Source organism: Balaenoptera physalus (assembly GCF_965194825.1).
Source record: "Balaenoptera physalus genome assembly, chromosome: 1".
NCBI lineage: Eukaryota > Metazoa > Chordata > Mammalia > Artiodactyla > Balaenopteridae > Balaenoptera > Balaenoptera physalus.
Genome location: NC_138882.1, coordinates 142,993,724 through 143,010,742, shown reverse-complemented (window position 1 = coordinate 143,010,742; position 17,019 = coordinate 142,993,724). Strand labels below are relative to the sequence as shown.

The window sequence follows — 17,019 nt, the reverse complement described above, 5'->3', positions numbered from 1 at the left end:
CAAAAAGAAAAGAAAGAGAAGGTTCCTGGGCAGAGGACACTGCTGCCAATCTCAGTGCCCCAGGTCTGCAGTCTGCAGCCGGGGGTGGGGCCTCCCAGATGCTGGCAGGCAGGAGAGGCCCGGCAGCTACAAGGTGAAAACTGGGGAAGAAAAGGGTGAGGATGCCAACCCCACACATGGCCCCTCCATCATCACGGCCTCTCCTCTCCTCCTGCTCCCTTCCTCCTCCCACCTCGAAACATTACTGAATAACAGGCAGAGCTTGGAGCACTTGACACACTCGAATTACCACACGCAAGCCTCACCATAACCCCAAGAGGATTATCATTGTCCCCATTTTCCAGGCAGGGAGACTGAGGCTGACAGAGTTTGCAGGCCTGCCCCAAATCATATAACAAGCAAGTATTAGAGCAGGATTTGCTCTCAAGTCTCGTTGGCTCCAAGCCTGTGCTGGGAACAAAGTGATTTGTAAATGTTTTTCCACCCCTGTAAACCAGGCCAATGCTGTGACTGAGGGGAAGCGTTTCTGACTCCGATGCTTCTCTGCTTTTTCCCGCAATATATGTGATGCATCTTCTGGGCGGGCAGGAGAACCGCTCCTTTGGTAAGTCCTCCTGACCAAAGTGCGATCTGCTTCTCCGAGGCTGGACACCAAGCAACAAAGCTCCTCCTAAGCAGGAGGCGGCCACCTGGGTGCAGATGGACCTCTGGCTGCACGAACTCACCATCACCTCGGGGAGTTCAATCACACCCACTGCCCTTGGTTAGAGTTACCGTTCAGCCCTTCATATATCAGATCACAGAGCTTCAAATAATTCCGCAGCACACTTGGGGTCAAAGTTCATTAAAAAGAACTCTATAGAGACCTCTAATCGTTCTCTTAGGCTTGAAGTTTTCTAAAATGAATCTTTCCAAGGGTACAGAAATTAATCAGTTGATACCCCAACTCTCTGAAGAGGGCCGAGCAAGCTTTCACGGTAAAGGGCTCTGCAGGAAAGGGGGGACTATCATGCCCACGTTATGCCACTTCCAGCTCCACCCACCCCAGCCTTCTCCACCTTGGCCCGTGGTCCTTCGCGTGGACATCTCGGAATTCAGCTAAGGGGGTTTTCTTCGAGTGGGTGGATGTTTGATGTGGTTAGGGGAGTGGAATCAAAGACTAAATGCTACATCGACACATGCTGCTTTGTTTGCAATACAACAGAATATGAAAAATAGCTTTGTTGGACACAATTTCCCTTTAAAATGGAATTTTGCAACCTCCTGGAGCATTTAAAATTTTGACTTAGAAGCAATTTATTACTCGTTCTGTTAAGCTGTATCCCCAGTGTTCAGAATTGTAATACCTGGTGGTGTTATGTAACTTTTCATTTGTTTATGGCCTATCCCAGGATCAAGAATGCCCAATTAGGTCCCAACCTCTCTCGTGAGCTCATCATATTCTAGATGTTTTGAGTATACATAGCTGGATCTTTCTCTAGTTCTTCTCCCCTATTAAGCTTGTGAAGGTCAGAACTCCTACAGGACTCATTTCTGTGGCCACATGTCACCCTCACCCACTGCCCAGCTATATCCTAACATGTGGCAGATCATCTTCAAGTTCCAAATGAGGAACAAAGACACAAAGAGGCTATGTGGCCAATCTAAAGTTACCCAGTTAATTAGGGGCAGGACAGTTTGTGCGACTCCATCACTCCACACTGCTTCTCAAAGCCAATGGGCAGTGAAGAGGTGAGGACTGAGGCTGCCAGCACAAAATCCACCAAAGAGGCAGTTGCTGGAAGACAGCAGTGTTAGCGCATATGTAACTACCAGGCCACGTTAGAAACGGTTCCAGCAGGGTCCATGCCCAGGAGCGTGGATTTCCCTGGGCCAGACCAACTCCGGCAATATATACCCACACCCTCTCCCTCTCCCCAGTTATTCTTTTTATGATGCCATTTTCAATCTCACTTTTAACCTCAAATCCAAATACAAAGAAACCTTCCTCTACTTAGCCCTGAAACTGAAACCTAGTTCTGTACGTTTGTTCTCTTCAAACCTCTCTTTATTCTGCAATAATAAAAATGCCATATTTCATCCCAGAATAGGCTGCATGCCAAAATAAATAGCACCTTGGATTTCCTTAAAAAGAAAGCTTGGCTCAAAGCACAGCCTTATTGCCATGAGAATTCTTGGAGAATTCAACCTTACAAAGTCAAATATTTAGCAAGGTAGCACACCAAACAGCAATCTGTCAATCCCTGCAAGACCTCTTGCAAAGACAAAACGCTCTTTCTGAAAGAGAGGAAAAAAATTACTTATACCTCATACTGATCTCCCCAGATGATGAGAGCTTCCCGTTTCCCCACTCCAGGGCCCCATGCCTCCAAGTGGGAACGTCCCCTGTGCTAAACAGCAGGAGGCATATGACAGCACTGCTTAACATTAAGAGGGCTGAAGTCCAGGCACTGGGGAAGTGAGATGCACTCCCGAAAAGGATTCCATCAACCGAGTTCTCCAGCCAGCTCACTTCCCACCAACCCAGGAAACAAAGAGATAACTCATGCTCAATAAATGACACATTAACACAATCTCATTAACTCCGTTCCCACATTCTTCTGCAAGTGTCTGTCATTTTTGCCTGCACTGCAGCAGCTGAATCTGGAGCTTCATGAAGAAGAGAAAACTGTCGGGAGGAAAGCTGGGACCACATTACCTTCCCTTGGCATCCTCCCCCCTGCCACAACCTGGAGCTGGAGGAGTCACCTCCTCCCGGAAAGCGGGGTTCTGCTGCTGGACCTGAGCCGATCGCTCGTGAGTTCAGCACAGCAGCACTGGCTCCCCAGCTGTTAAAGATTTGGTCAGGTGATCCGTGACCTTGCTGGAAAAGCAAATACGGACTTCCTTTTCGCTCATGGGAAGAGGGGACTGGGGTCAGGACGGAATTCAGTGCTCAATAAGCTGATACTGGATCTTGCAGAAAGAGGAAGAAAGCTCAAATCACTCAATCGGAAAGTTAGTTCCCAGAGCTGCTCCCAGTTCAGAGGAACACATCTAAAGATGCTGAAACGGTGCACGCCTTCCTCCGCACACTCCCTCAAAGCTAGGCGCTTATCTGGGGGGGGGGGGGGGTCATAATTAATTATGCTTTTCCTCCTCCTTCCCTGCAGCTGAGTGGCTCATTAATAAATTTGCTCCTAAAGAGAACTCAGCATCCTAAGGAGCTGAAACCCTCCAGTGGTGCATCTCTTTCTTCCAGGCTCTGCCTTAGAAACTTCCTCCCCCGGCTGCCTCCTGGGTCCCACGGCCAAGCAAAGCTTCTGTGAGCGATCCCCAGACTACTCGCTGCCCTGATCAATCAGTGACTGGAAGTCTGTCGGGGCAGAGCTAGAAGAAACAATGACCAGTGAGTTCCCGGGGCCAGACTGGCAGCTCCTGCTTCCTGCCGCTATGTGAATCTGATGCCCCAGCACCAAAACGCACCCAATTCTGGCAGAAAGAGAAAAGCAAGGAAGTACCTACTGTAAGGATCCAGCTCCAGGCAGGGCTTCTAACGGCAGAGCGGACCAGTGACTTCCGAAGGGCGGGTGCAGGAGCCGGGGAGAAGGCAGCTGTGGAGGAGGAAGGTCCCAGAGTATCCCAGGCAGGCGCCGTGAAGAGTCTCAGCCAGCCCACTGCAGCTGCAGCTCTTTGGAACAGAGGCAGGTGTGAGGTGCAGGCACAGAGGCTCCAGGCTCTGCAAATCCAGCACCACTACTAGACCTGAAGGAGATACAGGGGGGTGGGTGCAATCCAAACGGAGCCAGGACAGCATCTGGGCTCCTGTATGCAGGCTCAGCAAAAGGATTAGAGGACCTTATCCCCTTGACCTTCTGTGGCTCTAGCCAAACGAGGCTGTCCTCAGAAATGAAGCCCCATCAGCAAGACATGTCGAAGCAGCTCTGACCTTTACAGACACTGCCTGTCGAGATGTGCTCTCAGAGGCGAGGGCAGATTCCTGTCTAACCCACACTGAAACTGATGCCAGAGCTGACTGTCACCCTGAAGTGCTGCCTGCATCCAGCCCAGGACACTTGGAAAGCACTTCACATCCAGGGCCTCACACCAGCTTAAGGCAGACAGGTAGGGCTGAGCGTCCCCATTGTACAGGTGGAGGAAATGAGACAGACTCAGCGAATTCCCTTGGCTCACCCAGGAGTGAATCTGGATTAAAATGAAGATTCCGGGGGTGTAGAATTCTGTGTTCTTCCCACTACACTGGATCAAATTTCTTATTTTCCTTGGAAGACTCTGGAGCATCTTGCTCAAGACGGAGGTTAAGAAATTTACCGAAAGGCGTGGGATGATGTGATGGACGAGACTATGGAACACCAACATTCACTTTTCTCAAATGCTAAAAGTATTTAACTAGTACACAGACCAAACCATCAGAATGTTTTTAAAAAATCAGAAATGTACCTTGAACTCTGAGGTTATATTTAAAAATATACTGAGGAGCAAACTGTCTTTCTGATAGATTTTAAATGATCATCGACCATCCCCTCTGAATTGGCTAGAGAACGGCTAGAAGCATAAGACATTTCACCAGGAAGCTGAGTGAAAAAGAGCTCTCCATTTCACCAGGTCCCATGACCTTCTAGCCACCCACTCTTCCTCTCTGGTTTATCTGTGTGACAGAGGTAAGCCTTCTCATTTCCTCTCCCAGGATAAATTCTTCCTTATCCAAGACAAAATGGTGAGAGGCTTCCTTGCAGAGCTGAGCCTTTCTTGAAACACCCAACATTCTTCCAGGAACACTGGCCAGCTCCCGCCTGTCCCCCAAGCTCCGCTCAGCATCCGCTCAAGTGCAGTGGCCAGCCTTCCTACTTACACTGCTCCTGTCGGCCCTCAACTGCCGCAGGTGTCGCCTAAATTCTAACTGCTGCCTCTGTGTCTGTCTCCCTGACCAGGATCACGGGCTAGATGTTCCATCAAGTTTGTGAAACTGAACTTATCCACGATACCGACGACTCTAAACACAAGTGACCTCTCCAGATACTCCCTTAGGTACCAAGAAAGCACCTCTCCTTTCCAACAGGTGCCAGGCCTCTCATCAGACTGAAAAAGACAGCAAGCAGAATGAGGGAAGGAAATACTAGCCCCTAGCAGTGCCATAGATCAGCTTGGCTCAGATGCCAGGACAGAAGATACACACACACACACACACACACACACACACACACACACACACACACACACACACACGCACCTCTAACCCTCCTTCTTCAGCTCTCTTTCTGAAGATGGGTAGCACTTTCAGTTCTCTGAGCTCCACATGAGATGCAGGTTCAGGCACTGTGCTGACTGCCTATGTCTCTAATAGGAGGAGAGTTTCTTCTGTCTTTTCTGGCTTTGCACTTACCCAGTACTCTCCATTAACTCCATGGTCAAGCAGGGAGGTGAGCAGACCCGGGAATGTTACCCACCATCTTCCGGATGAAAAAACAAAGTTGGTTCCCAAGGGTATAAAGCTAAGAAAAGGCAAAGGCTCAACTCAAACCCAGATGTTCTGTCTCCCAGTCTAATACCCTTTCTTCTAAACCATGCAGCCTGAACTGGGCATGCAGGTGAATGCAGGAGACACACAAACTCCAGGACGTAAGCTTCAATGCTGGTGCTGTCCAGGCAGAAGGTGACCTCACATTTAGGGAAGGTGTCCATGAGAAACACCAACAACTTTCTCTAGGGGAGTCTGAGCTTCTTTTGGGGGGGGGATCCCCTCCATAGCCTCTGGCCCTTGACATGCTGGGATACTGGCATGTCTCTACCCCTACAACTCACTCATGCATATGTCTTAATATTAGTAGCCAATTTCATGTTACCACCTATATACCCAGAAAATTCTCCTGGACCAAACACACTTATCCACCAGAACTTTTCTGGCAGGAATCATTTAGCCGAGGGGAGGTTTGACTCCTTTCACAATTTAGAAACCTCCAACTTTTATGGCCCAGGTCCCTTCTGCCCCATGATGGGAAAAAGGTGGACCACCTAAGTCAGGCAAGATGGCGCCAGGCAAGAGGGAGAAGAGGTGGAACTATCCGAAGAATGTGCCCTTTATCTAAGTGGTCCCTTAGGCTTTTGCACTTTGCTCAGAGAGGTCAGCTATCACGCAGGGCCGGGGAGCAGTGCGCTGCTTAGGTACATGTGCTGCTGAAACAGCCTCTCAGAGCAGACTGGTTACAGCCATTCTGACCAAACGCAACTTCACTGGACAGAGAAAGAAATCACACACGGGAGATCTGCGGGTGTAGGGGTCCAGTGGGAATGAGCTATTCAAATGATTGCCCCTTTAAGGCAGATGAAAATTTCTCAGGGATGAAACAGGGCCAATTGCAGGGAGAGAGGAGCCTGCAGTAACCAGTGAAAAATGCTTCTTAGAGAAAAAGAAAGGCGTCAGGCTCATGGGGGAAAAGACCTCTACTCCTCATCCCTCCCTTCACTTAGACCCTTCCAGAATGCTCTTAGTCTTTGACTCAAACACTCTGTTAGATAAAGATGCCAACAGACAAATGATGAAGGGGCACAAGCAGGCAATTCAGGAAAGAAGAAATACCAATGGTTAATATTAAAAAAAAATGTTAAACTGCATGAATTAATAATAAAAAAGATGCTAGAAAACATCGAAATGCTATACTATTTATTTACCCTACACTGCACCAGGCAGTATAGGTCCATTCCAAAACCAGCCAATTTAATTCCCACAATGACCCTATAAAGTAGTATTGTTATGTCCATTATCTGAGGACAAAGCTGAGGCTGAGAGCAGTTGCCCAGTTACTGAGACCACCAGCGCCAAGATTGGAATCCAGGTAACGTGCAGCTCTTAACCATGGTATGACACAGACTCTCTAACAAGTTAGAAAAAACAGATTTTTTTAAAGAAAGGTTCTCAGTGTTGATAAGAATGTGATAAGGGGACACACCCTCCCCAGAAAGTTGCAGCAGAGTCATGTCCATCTATTTTGCATATTTTAACATAATTGAAGAGCAAGTTCTAGAGTGGCTAAGAGTCTGGACTCCAAGTCTTGAAGCCAGGGCTAGAATCCCAGCTCTGCTAGTGACTGTGTAACCTCGGACAAATTATTTAACCTCTCTGTGCCTTAGCTGCCTCACTGGTAAAATAGGAATCGTAATACACCTTACACATCATGGATCTGTCAGGAGAATTAAATAAGATGACAATACATGTCAACAACTTAGAGCAGAGGCTGGTATACAGTCTGTGTTCAATAAATAATAAATACACTAGCTAGTAACATAATGATATAAATTCAATTATGAATTCAATTTTGTATTTAAAATTCTAATCACATAACATTTAGGAAATATACCTGCTTTATAATGATTACTATAAATGGCTGTGCAAGATTCCATGGACTTAGGCCTTATTTTCCAAACCCAATCCCTCCTAGAGGTCATTTCATCTCAAGTGTAACTCTCCCTGCAATGCTACTCGATCAGCCAGCCTGACAGACAGGTCTCTGGGCAGGTCTCCAGGGAACACCCCAATTCCAGGTGCTGGAACCCGGCTACCACATATAACGATGAATGATTAAGAGCAAAGATTTCAAGGTAAGATAGACCAGGTTCAAATCCTGGCTGTGTGACCTTGAGCAAATTTCCTTATTCAAGAAGAGCCCAGCTCAGGACACGGTTGTGAGAACCGCATGAGATAAGGTACATTAAGTGCTTGTGCCAATGCTCAGTATGTAATGAACACTCAGTAAATGTTAGCTATGATTACTTCTTAAGACCCACAGTTTTTTAAGCAAGAAAAGGCTAGGGATTGCATTTATTTTATTTATCACCCTATTCCTAACTGTTGGCATGGTAGAAATGCAACAAAAGTGTGTTGAATTAATGAATAAATAAACAGATTAATAGATAGATCATAGAGACTGACAGAGCTGGAAAGGATTTTTTTAACAGTCTTATTTAGGTATAATCTACATACCATACAATTTACCCATACAAATTGTACAATTCAATAGATGTAATATACTCAGAGTTGTGCAAACATTGCCACAACCTAATTTTTAAAATTGTGGTAAAATATACATAACATAAAATTTACCATTTTAACCATTGGTAAGTGTAGAATTCAGTGGTAATCACAATGCTGTGTAACCATCACTACCATCTATACCCGAAACGTTTTCATCATCTCCAACATAACTCTGTAACCTATAAAACAATAGCTCCCCATTCCCCTTTGCTCCCAGCCCTGGTAACATCTATTCTACTTTCTGTCTCTATAAACTTACCTATTCTAAGTACCTTCTATAAGTGGGATTATGCAATATTTGTCCTCCTATGTCTGGCTTATTTCACTTAGCATGTTTTCAAGGTCCATCCAAGTTGTAGCATACATCAAAATTTTCATTTCTTTTTATGGTTGAGTGATATTCCATCATATGTAATTATCACATCTGGTTTATTCATTCATCTGTCAATTGACACTTGGGTTGCTTCCATCTTTTGGCTATTGCGAATAATGCTGCTGTGAACATTGCTGTACAAGTATCTGTTTGAGTTCCTGCTTTCATTTATTTTGGATATATACCTAGGAGTGAAATTGCTGGGTTATATGGTAATTTTATGTTCACCTTTTTTTTATATATAAATTTATTTATTTGTTTATTTATTTATTTGGCTGCGTTGGGTCTTCGTTGCTACGTGTGGGCTTTCTCTAGTTGTGGCGAGCGGGAGCTACTCTTCATTGCGGTGCGTGAGCTTCTCATTGCAGTGGCTTCTCTCATTGTGGAGCACGGGCTCTAGGCACATGGGCTTCAGTAGTTGTGGCATGCGGGCTCAGTAGTTGTGGCGCACAGGCTTAGTTGCTCTGCGGCATGTGGGATCTTCCCGGACCAGGGATCTAACCCATGTCCCCTGCATTGGCAGGCGGATTCTTAACCACTGCACCACCAAGGAAGTCCCCTATGTTTAACTTTCTGAGGAACTGCCAAACTATTTCCAAAACAGCCGCACCATTCTACATTCCCACCAGCAATACATGAAGATCCCAGTTTCTCCATAGCTTCACCAACATTTGTTTTTTTCTCATTAAAAAAAAATCAATATAGACATCCTAGTAAGTATAGTAGGTGTGTAGTATTATCTCATTGTGGTTTTGTTTTGTATTTCCCTAATGACTAATGATTATTGAGCATCTTCTCATGTGCTTATTGACCATTTGTATATCTTCTTTGGAGAAATGTCTAAGTTCTTTGTCTATTTTTTAAAAAATTTTGTTTGGTTCTTATTTATTAGGATGAAAAAGTATCAGATATTTGTCTGTAAACATCATCCATCTAATGAGATCATCTAAATGATCCTAGTTTTAATTTCATACATAAGAAAATGGAGACAAAATAATTTCCCTAAAATCACCGTCACATTTTTTTTTATACAGCAGGTTCTTATTAGTTATCTATTTTATACATATTAGTGTATATATGTCAATCCCAATCTCCCAATCCATCCCACCACCACCACCACCACCACCACCTCCCCCCACCACCCGCTTTCCCCCCTTGGTGTCTACACATTTGTTCTCAACATCTGTGTCTCCATTTCTGCCTCGTAAATTGGTTCTTTGTCCATTTTTTAATTGGATTGTTTGTTTTTGTTGTTGTTGAGTTGTCAGTTCTTTATATATTGTGGCTATTAACCCATTATTAGATATGTGATTTGCAAATATTTTCTCCCATTCTGTAGTATGTCTTTTTGCTTTCTTGATAGTGTCCTTTGATGCACAAAGGTTATTTGGTGAAGTCCAATTTATCTATTTTTGTTGTTGTTGCCTGTGCGCTTTGGTATCATATCCACGAAATTGTTGCCAAATTCAATGTCATAAAAATTTTCTTCAATGTTTTCTTCTAAGAGCTTTACAGTTTTAGCTTTTAAGTCTAGGACTTTGAACCATTTTGAGGTCATTTGGTTTAAGATAAAGGCCAGCTTCATTCTTTTGCATGTGACTATTCCCAGAACCAGTTATTGAAAAGTCCACAATCAGATTTTAGAACATTTTCGTCACCCTCAAAGGAAACTTCATACATGGGATTTCATTTTTATAAGGAATTAGGAACGTAATGAGTTATTGAGAATTAATAAACCTTGGCATTCATAAACAAAAATTAGTTTATTAGAGTTTACTGAGAATATGAACTCTCTGTTCTATAAAAATGTGTGGCCTCCATCCACTGGTAAACAACACTGCAGAACTAGGGTGTATGCATGCAGGTGAAGAGCTGGAATTCCCACAATTCTCAGGAAGGGTGCTTTGTTATTACTGCAAGAGACATTTGTCATGCTATTTTGGGCTACCCAGCACCATGTGAACACCCTTCCTATGTCTGGGTTATTTCCTTCCCTAGGAGTTCCACCTCCTCAAGGTTGAAAACAGAATTTACAGTGCCAGACTCCTTTACAGCTAGGACCCAGTTGTGGGACCTGCACTCAGCAGGCAGAGGCACCCCGGCCAGACCTCAGATTGGAAGAAAGTGCCCTGGAAAAGGAAGGACTGCAGGCAAGTGATTCTGAGGAGGGTGGTGGAGTGACCTGACATCCTCTAATAAATTCCTCTTTTACGTAAGCTTGCTAGAATCGGTTCTATTGTTTGCAACTGTGACCCTTGACTGCTACAATGCAGCATCAGCGTTGGCTTGGTTTTAAATTTCTCTATTCCATTAATTTACATTACTTGGAGAATTACTCTTTGGAGTTTCTGTTGATTGTTGTGTCCTGAGGATTTGCTGCATGACCATTTCGATTATTTTTCTCTTCCCCTTTATCCTTTGTTATTACCAAATTCTTTCTCACTGGAAAGTGGGAATCAGTGGGCTCGGTGGGCCACAAGGTCTTTTGCTTGGCCGAACTGGGCCACAGTCCAAAGAGCTTGGAAACCACAACTTGGAGTAAACCAAGGAATTCAGCCTCCCCTCCTCCCTCCTGGGTCAGCTCAGTGAAAGCATCTTAAGGGTAAGCACACACACACCCTCTGCAGTGGGGCACCCCTGCACCCACCCTCTTTGGGCCACGCCCGGTCCCAGCATCATGGTCCTGGTCAGAGGCCAGCGGAAGCCTTCACAGGCATCAGGCTGGCTTTGGAACATGGCTGCAGGTGCAGACACTTTAGGGCTTGCGTGGGCTGTGGCATCTGCCTTCTGGGTTGGGAGGAAGATTTTGCTTGGCGCAGGGAATTCAGTTAAACCAAACCGAACCTGATAAGTCATCTCCAGACACCTGGGTGAAGCCAGTGATGTTTCCAGATTTTTCAGGCAAGTTGGAAAGCTTTTTATTATTATTTCACAAGGCCCCGCCTGGCCCTCTAGCAAGCACAGTCCAGAGAGGAGCGGGCATATGTGATGTGGGTCAGACAAGCATGGTGAGCACTCAGCCTCAGCAGCATGCGACTGAGGGAAGGTTGGGCATCTTTAGAGATGAACCAGAGAGAGGCAGTGAGAGAAGAAGGTCTCTAGAAACTTCTATCAACCTCAACTTTCCTTAGAGATCGGGTTCGTTGTCAGTGTACCACATGGCAATACAAAGGAAGGTCATACACTATTCTGGTTTGGGTTTTGTTTTGTTTTGTTTTGTTTTAATGTGAGTAAAGTCACTAAGAAAAGGTGTTTCCAAAATTGACATCCCATGTTTGTATCACCCCATAGTGGTTGCGAATTGGTAGCAGAGGACAGGCAGACTTTCATTAGGTAACTCCAATTAAAAAAATAAAGATGCTCACATCTTTTCTTTCTTTCTTTATATTTTATTTTATTTTTTAATTTAAGTATAGTTGATTAACAATGTTGTGTCAGTTTCAGGTGTACAGCAAAGTGATTCAGTTATGTGTGTGTGTGTGTGTGTATTCTTTTTCAGATTCTTTTCCCTGCTCACATCTTTTCTTCCAGCCAGATTTTAGGGCTTTTTTTTTTTTCCAAGTTGAGGCCCCTCTTTCATGCTTTTGGGTATCCTTTAGGGCACCAGCCCATGGCCTTGCAGGTGGCGAATGTTCAATCAGTCCTGCTGATTATCTACAGTTGGGAGCAGAGAAACATAACACAGGACTTTGGACCTTATCTTCACTTACTAATGGGGAAACTGCAGCTCAATGAGTTGCCCATACCATACAGCAGGGCCAAGGTCAGATTCTGCTTTCTAGACTCCTGCTTTCCTTTATAAATTTCATGCTGATGGCCCTGGTCTGCAGTAGGCATTGGAGGGCACCAAACTGATGGCTTCTTTGAAAACAATGTGGCTGGTGTCCCTAGTTTAAATGTGGGATAATGGCCTGATGTTGGTAAAGAGAGCCAGAGAACTGCTCATACTCCTATTGGTGACCTTTGCTTGCAGCTTCTGGCAACAGACAAAGTATGATGCACAGCAATGGAAATAGTTGCCAATGGCAATTAAGCATGTATTCTGTACTAACTCCTTTACCCATCCTCACTCAGCCCTGGGATGGTCCTATCACGATTCCCTTGTAAATGAGGTAAAGATGGCCACCTTATGGCCCGGCCACAGCTCAGGGCTGTGTTCAAAGAAACAGCATTTAAGTAGAAAAAAATGAATTGGAGGCAATCCAAAGCTTCACTGCAGTCTCTAGAGAAAACACAAAAGGGGAAGTGCATTCTTAGCACAAAGCAAAAGTCTTAAATTTTTCCTTTCCTATCTCTGCTATTCTCAGTATCTATTTCCAGCAAAGTAACTGCTCCAGAAGCAGCGTGCTCTGATCCCCAACATCCCTTATGCAATCCCTTCCGCCTGGATCTTCACTCCCTCACCTCTGGCATCTACGCACCCATCCTCTGCCATCTCTCTCTATCCTCGTCACAATCCCAATATTGGCTCCATTTGTCCAGAGCTTTCTCATCACTGGATGACCCCAGTCGGCATAATAGTGGAAGGGTAACAGCCAAGCAAGCCATGCCAGAAATTTTCCTAGAAGGGAATTACTCGAAGGCTCTACGGGCAAAGAAGTTTTGAATACTCATGTGTTTATGTTTTTATTCCCCATCCCACCCATTTCACAGATTAGAAAACTGAGGCAGCATCATCATAACAGTGACTACTCATATTGTTATAATAATGATATCATTGTTAGCCAGACACTCTCCAATATTGTACAATGATAACGTTTAATTTCACAATGATCATATTGGGTAGGTACTATTATTGGGTAGGTACTGAGCCCAGATGATAGGCTCAGGGCACAGGCTAGTCAGTTGCAGGACTGGAATTCAAATTGAGGTATGTCTCACTCCAGAGACCAACCTCTTAACTACGGTGTTCTCTGTCTCTCAGGTTCTAGTTCTGCACCTGTCTATGAAGTAAGTTGCCAGTGGAGTCAGAACAGAAAGAGAAGGAACCAGATAGGATTTAGCAAAGGAACTAATTTACTGTTAAATTCCATCACCAGCCATGCCCATTAAATATCAGATGATTATCAACATATAAACAACATTTGGGAGGCATGCAATAGGACTATAAATACGATAAATTTATTTGCAAAGGAATAGACTAAGAAACGCAGTGGCTTTCTGATTAACTTAAAATTATTTAATCAATACAACACAATTACTTTTCAAATAATCTTTGAAAGTTCCAAGGCGGCTTGAGCTGTTTAATTGCTATTTAACCAGATAGCAGCAGTCAAGTCACACAGATGTCAATTTTAGAGAAAATGCTCTTTGCAGATCTATCGCTCTGTCAAATTTTCTATTAGAAAGATGTATTTTTCAGGCTTTTAGGTTACAAGTTAATTTCCTTTCTTTGTTGTTCCAAGGGGCAGGGAGGGTGGTGTGGCTGCTGCAGGGGTCCATGGCTCCTTCCTCGTGTAACTCAGGAGAGAGATGTACCTCCCTGCCAGTGGGGCAGTTTCCCCCAAAGCAGAGGGGTGCTGCTGCCAGTGACTCAGTGCAGCCCCCAAGCCCAGCCCAGATTTCCCTTAATGGCTCTGCGTGCATAAACCATGAGCAGCCTTGTGCCAAGACTTGAGCCAGAAGTTTGCCTGGATCCTACTCACATCCACTACACCTACACCAAGGAACCCACGTAGTGAAGGCAATAGATAAGAATGGAAGGAGCAATGGATACAAAAATCAGAATCTCCGGGGCAGGAATCAGCGTTTTAACGAGCCCTCCCGGTGATTTTTATGCACTCTATAGTTTGAGAAGTCCTTTTCTAACTTACTTTAAAAAACACTTTAGAAACTCAGTTCAGTGCTTCTCAAATTGTATTATGCACACACAGCGCCCAAAGATCTCGATAAAATGCAGATGCTGATTCAGTGGGGGTGGGGCGGGGCCTGAGAATCTGCATTTCCAACAAGCTATCAGGAGATGCGGATGCTTCAGGACCCAGCACCAAGAAGCCAGGCCTGTGATGGGCATCTGTCTGGTTGGGAAGGGAAGGGAAGGGGTCCAACAGACCTAGGCACAATTCCTTGCTCCGGTGCTTGCAAGCTGTGCGACCTTGGCCACATCGCTCTACCTCGGAGCCAGTTTCCCCAGCTATGAGAGGGTATAAGAAAGAACCAAGCACTTTAGAGGCTGTTCTGATGGCGCTATGCCTGGACTTAACACAAAACTTGGCATGTAGAGAACACTCAAACAGAAGCCGCGGCTGCTGTTGTTTCTGAGGGAAGGATGAGACTAGTAAGCGCTCAAGAGTTGTTCATTGTTTGGTTATTGTTAATTGGGAGCTGCCGTGTGGCAGGACAGGCCTGGTGCCAGGCAGTACAGTACCATTTCCTCCTCCCAATGGCTCTGTGTGTGAAGCCAGGTATCGTTTGTTCTGGTGTGCAGATTAGGAAGCCGAAGCCCAGAGAGCTTGAGTAACTTGGTGCAAGTCACAAAGATAGTGAAGGCAGAGCTAGGGTTGAATCAGGTCTTCCTGCTTAAGTCTCTAACTGCCCAGACTGCGCCATGGTTCTGACCACACCTGCCTGCGAGGCCTGGGTGGGGGTAGGGGGGTGGCCTGATAACGCGTGCCTCTGGGAGGTGATACAATGCAGGGCCAGGTCGTGGAGGTGGAGGACAGGCAGGGGCAGACGGAGGCCTCAAGGCGGAGTGCTGAGCTGCAGAGGGACATCGGGCCCCAGAGAAGGAGCAGGGCCAGGCTCCACAAGGATTTGGACACCCGGCAATCCCAAACTGAGCCTCAAAGGGACAAGGGCGGTCTCCCTCGTGCCCAGTAGAGTGCTGACCCCTAGCAGTGCTCCTGGAAGACATAGCAGTCACACGAACGAATTGATGGATTCGCAGATTGATTAAGATTTTGAAGGCAGCAACTGAATTGGAATTGGTGGACAGGATGTGTTGGAGTGGGAGAGAGATTTGCACTTCTGGACTTTTCCCCTTTAAAAAGGGAGCAGTTCAAAACAGAAGAACAACAGGAATATTTCCCTTGGAGCGCAGCCAGCGCACACAATGCCTCCTTTTCTTCCCAGGGCAGGAGCCGTTAGGGGCCCAGGCCCTCGGCGGGTGTGTGCAGCCCGGAGCCTGCCCGACGTACTTACACACTTGTGCTCTGGAGCACAGAGCCCCCTGCCTGCCAAGCCCAACACAAAGGCCTCCTTCACCGCAGCCCTCTGCCAGGTATGGTGTCAGCGGCCGCTGCTTTTGAAAGTCCCCCTCCAGGGCTACAGTGAGGCTCTTGTGGCGGTGTGTCCCCACTACTGTGTGGAAAGAGGAAACAGTGATGCTTTCTCAACCATCCCGTCTCCTTCGCAGGCCACGAGGCATGGACTTAAACAGTCCAGCAGCTTGAGAGAAAGCAAGGGAGCTTCCTGTTCAAAGATCAGCCTCTCTGGATGGTATTCAATCAGCCATTCATCAGAAACTATCGTCCAGGCTCAGGGCTAGGTTCTGTGGATTCGTGGATGATGAAGACAGGGGATAAAGACCCTTTAAGGAACTCATGGTTCAAAACAGGAGGTGGAGACCTAAACAAGGACACATGGTGTCATAGGGGTGGGCAAAGGCATGACAGAAGACCGTGAAAGCATCACAGTGTGGTACCTGAGTTGGGCTTTGAAGAATGAAGAGAAGTTCACTAGGCAGGCTGGGTAAAGCAGCCCTCTAGCCAAGAGACGAAAACAGGTACAGTGGGCTTGAGGAATGACCAGTGCACCAGGCCTAGCATGCAGGGTGGGGGACCCAGGAGGGAGAAGGCAGGAGCTGGAAGTCAGCTCGTTTTATTCTATAGAGAGTAGGAAACCCACAAAGGTTCTTCAGCAGGAGAGGAACCAGACGAAGGCTGGGTTTTGCATACAGCTCTGGCTGCAATGAGGGCATGTGTGTGTCCCTAGGGCCTGGCCCATTAGTAGACAGTAAATATTTGCGGGCTGATTTCGAGAGGGAAGAGAGAGTAGCAAATCTGACGAGAAGTCTGGCCAGACAATGCTTTTCACTAACGGCTCCTTTTATGTATTTTTTTTTTCTTTGAAAAGAACAGCAGTTTTTCTTCTCCTTTATTGAACCATCACAAATGTATATAATCTGAGATTGCAGGCATAATTACATAATGTCTTATACTGCTGGCAGTTTCCTGAATGTTGGCTTGTTTTCCGGAATAATTTTGTCAGCTCCTTGACAGCTGGGGCAATGCCTCTTGTGCTCTCTCTGCATTGCCCACAGCATCTATCATGTGCTAAAGGATTCAGTAGGCCCCAGGTAAGCAGAACCATGAAACAGATTCATGGAGCATAAGAGCAGGACAGGCTCTTGCAATTAACTTGTGCAACTCTCTCATTTTACAGATGAGGAGCCTGAGACCCGAGAAAGGGAAACATATGTCCTGTTGGAAGATGTGTTGACATTCCTACTTCTAGGCTCTGGCATTTCATGGTGGGGACCTGGGCTCAGCGAAGGCTTTCGAGGCTAACACTGATGGTCAAGGCACAGACTCCGAAATAAACCAGCGATGAGCCTGGGTAACAGCAGGGCAAATAGAACACCAACACGCAAACAATACAGGCACAGAAGGATGTGTTC

General features: G+C 45.8%; 1 protein-coding gene across 4 annotated transcripts in view; it reads right to left on the bottom strand.

Annotated features, from left to right (window-relative positions):
- KANK4 (KN motif and ankyrin repeat domains 4) overlaps positions 1-17,019 on the bottom strand; it is a 68,874-nt gene that overhangs the window by 35,436 nt on the left and 16,419 nt on the right. The window contains exon 2 of one of the 4 annotated variants that reach the window (XM_082416443.1): positions 3,501-3,744. The exons of 1 other annotated variant lie outside the window; for it this stretch is intronic. The gene's annotated coding sequence lies outside the window, so the exon portion shown is untranslated. The remainder of the gene's footprint in view (positions 1-3,500; positions 3,745-17,019) is intronic. 2 more of the 4 variants (XM_082416441.1, XM_082416442.1) reach the window with 2 other exon arrangements.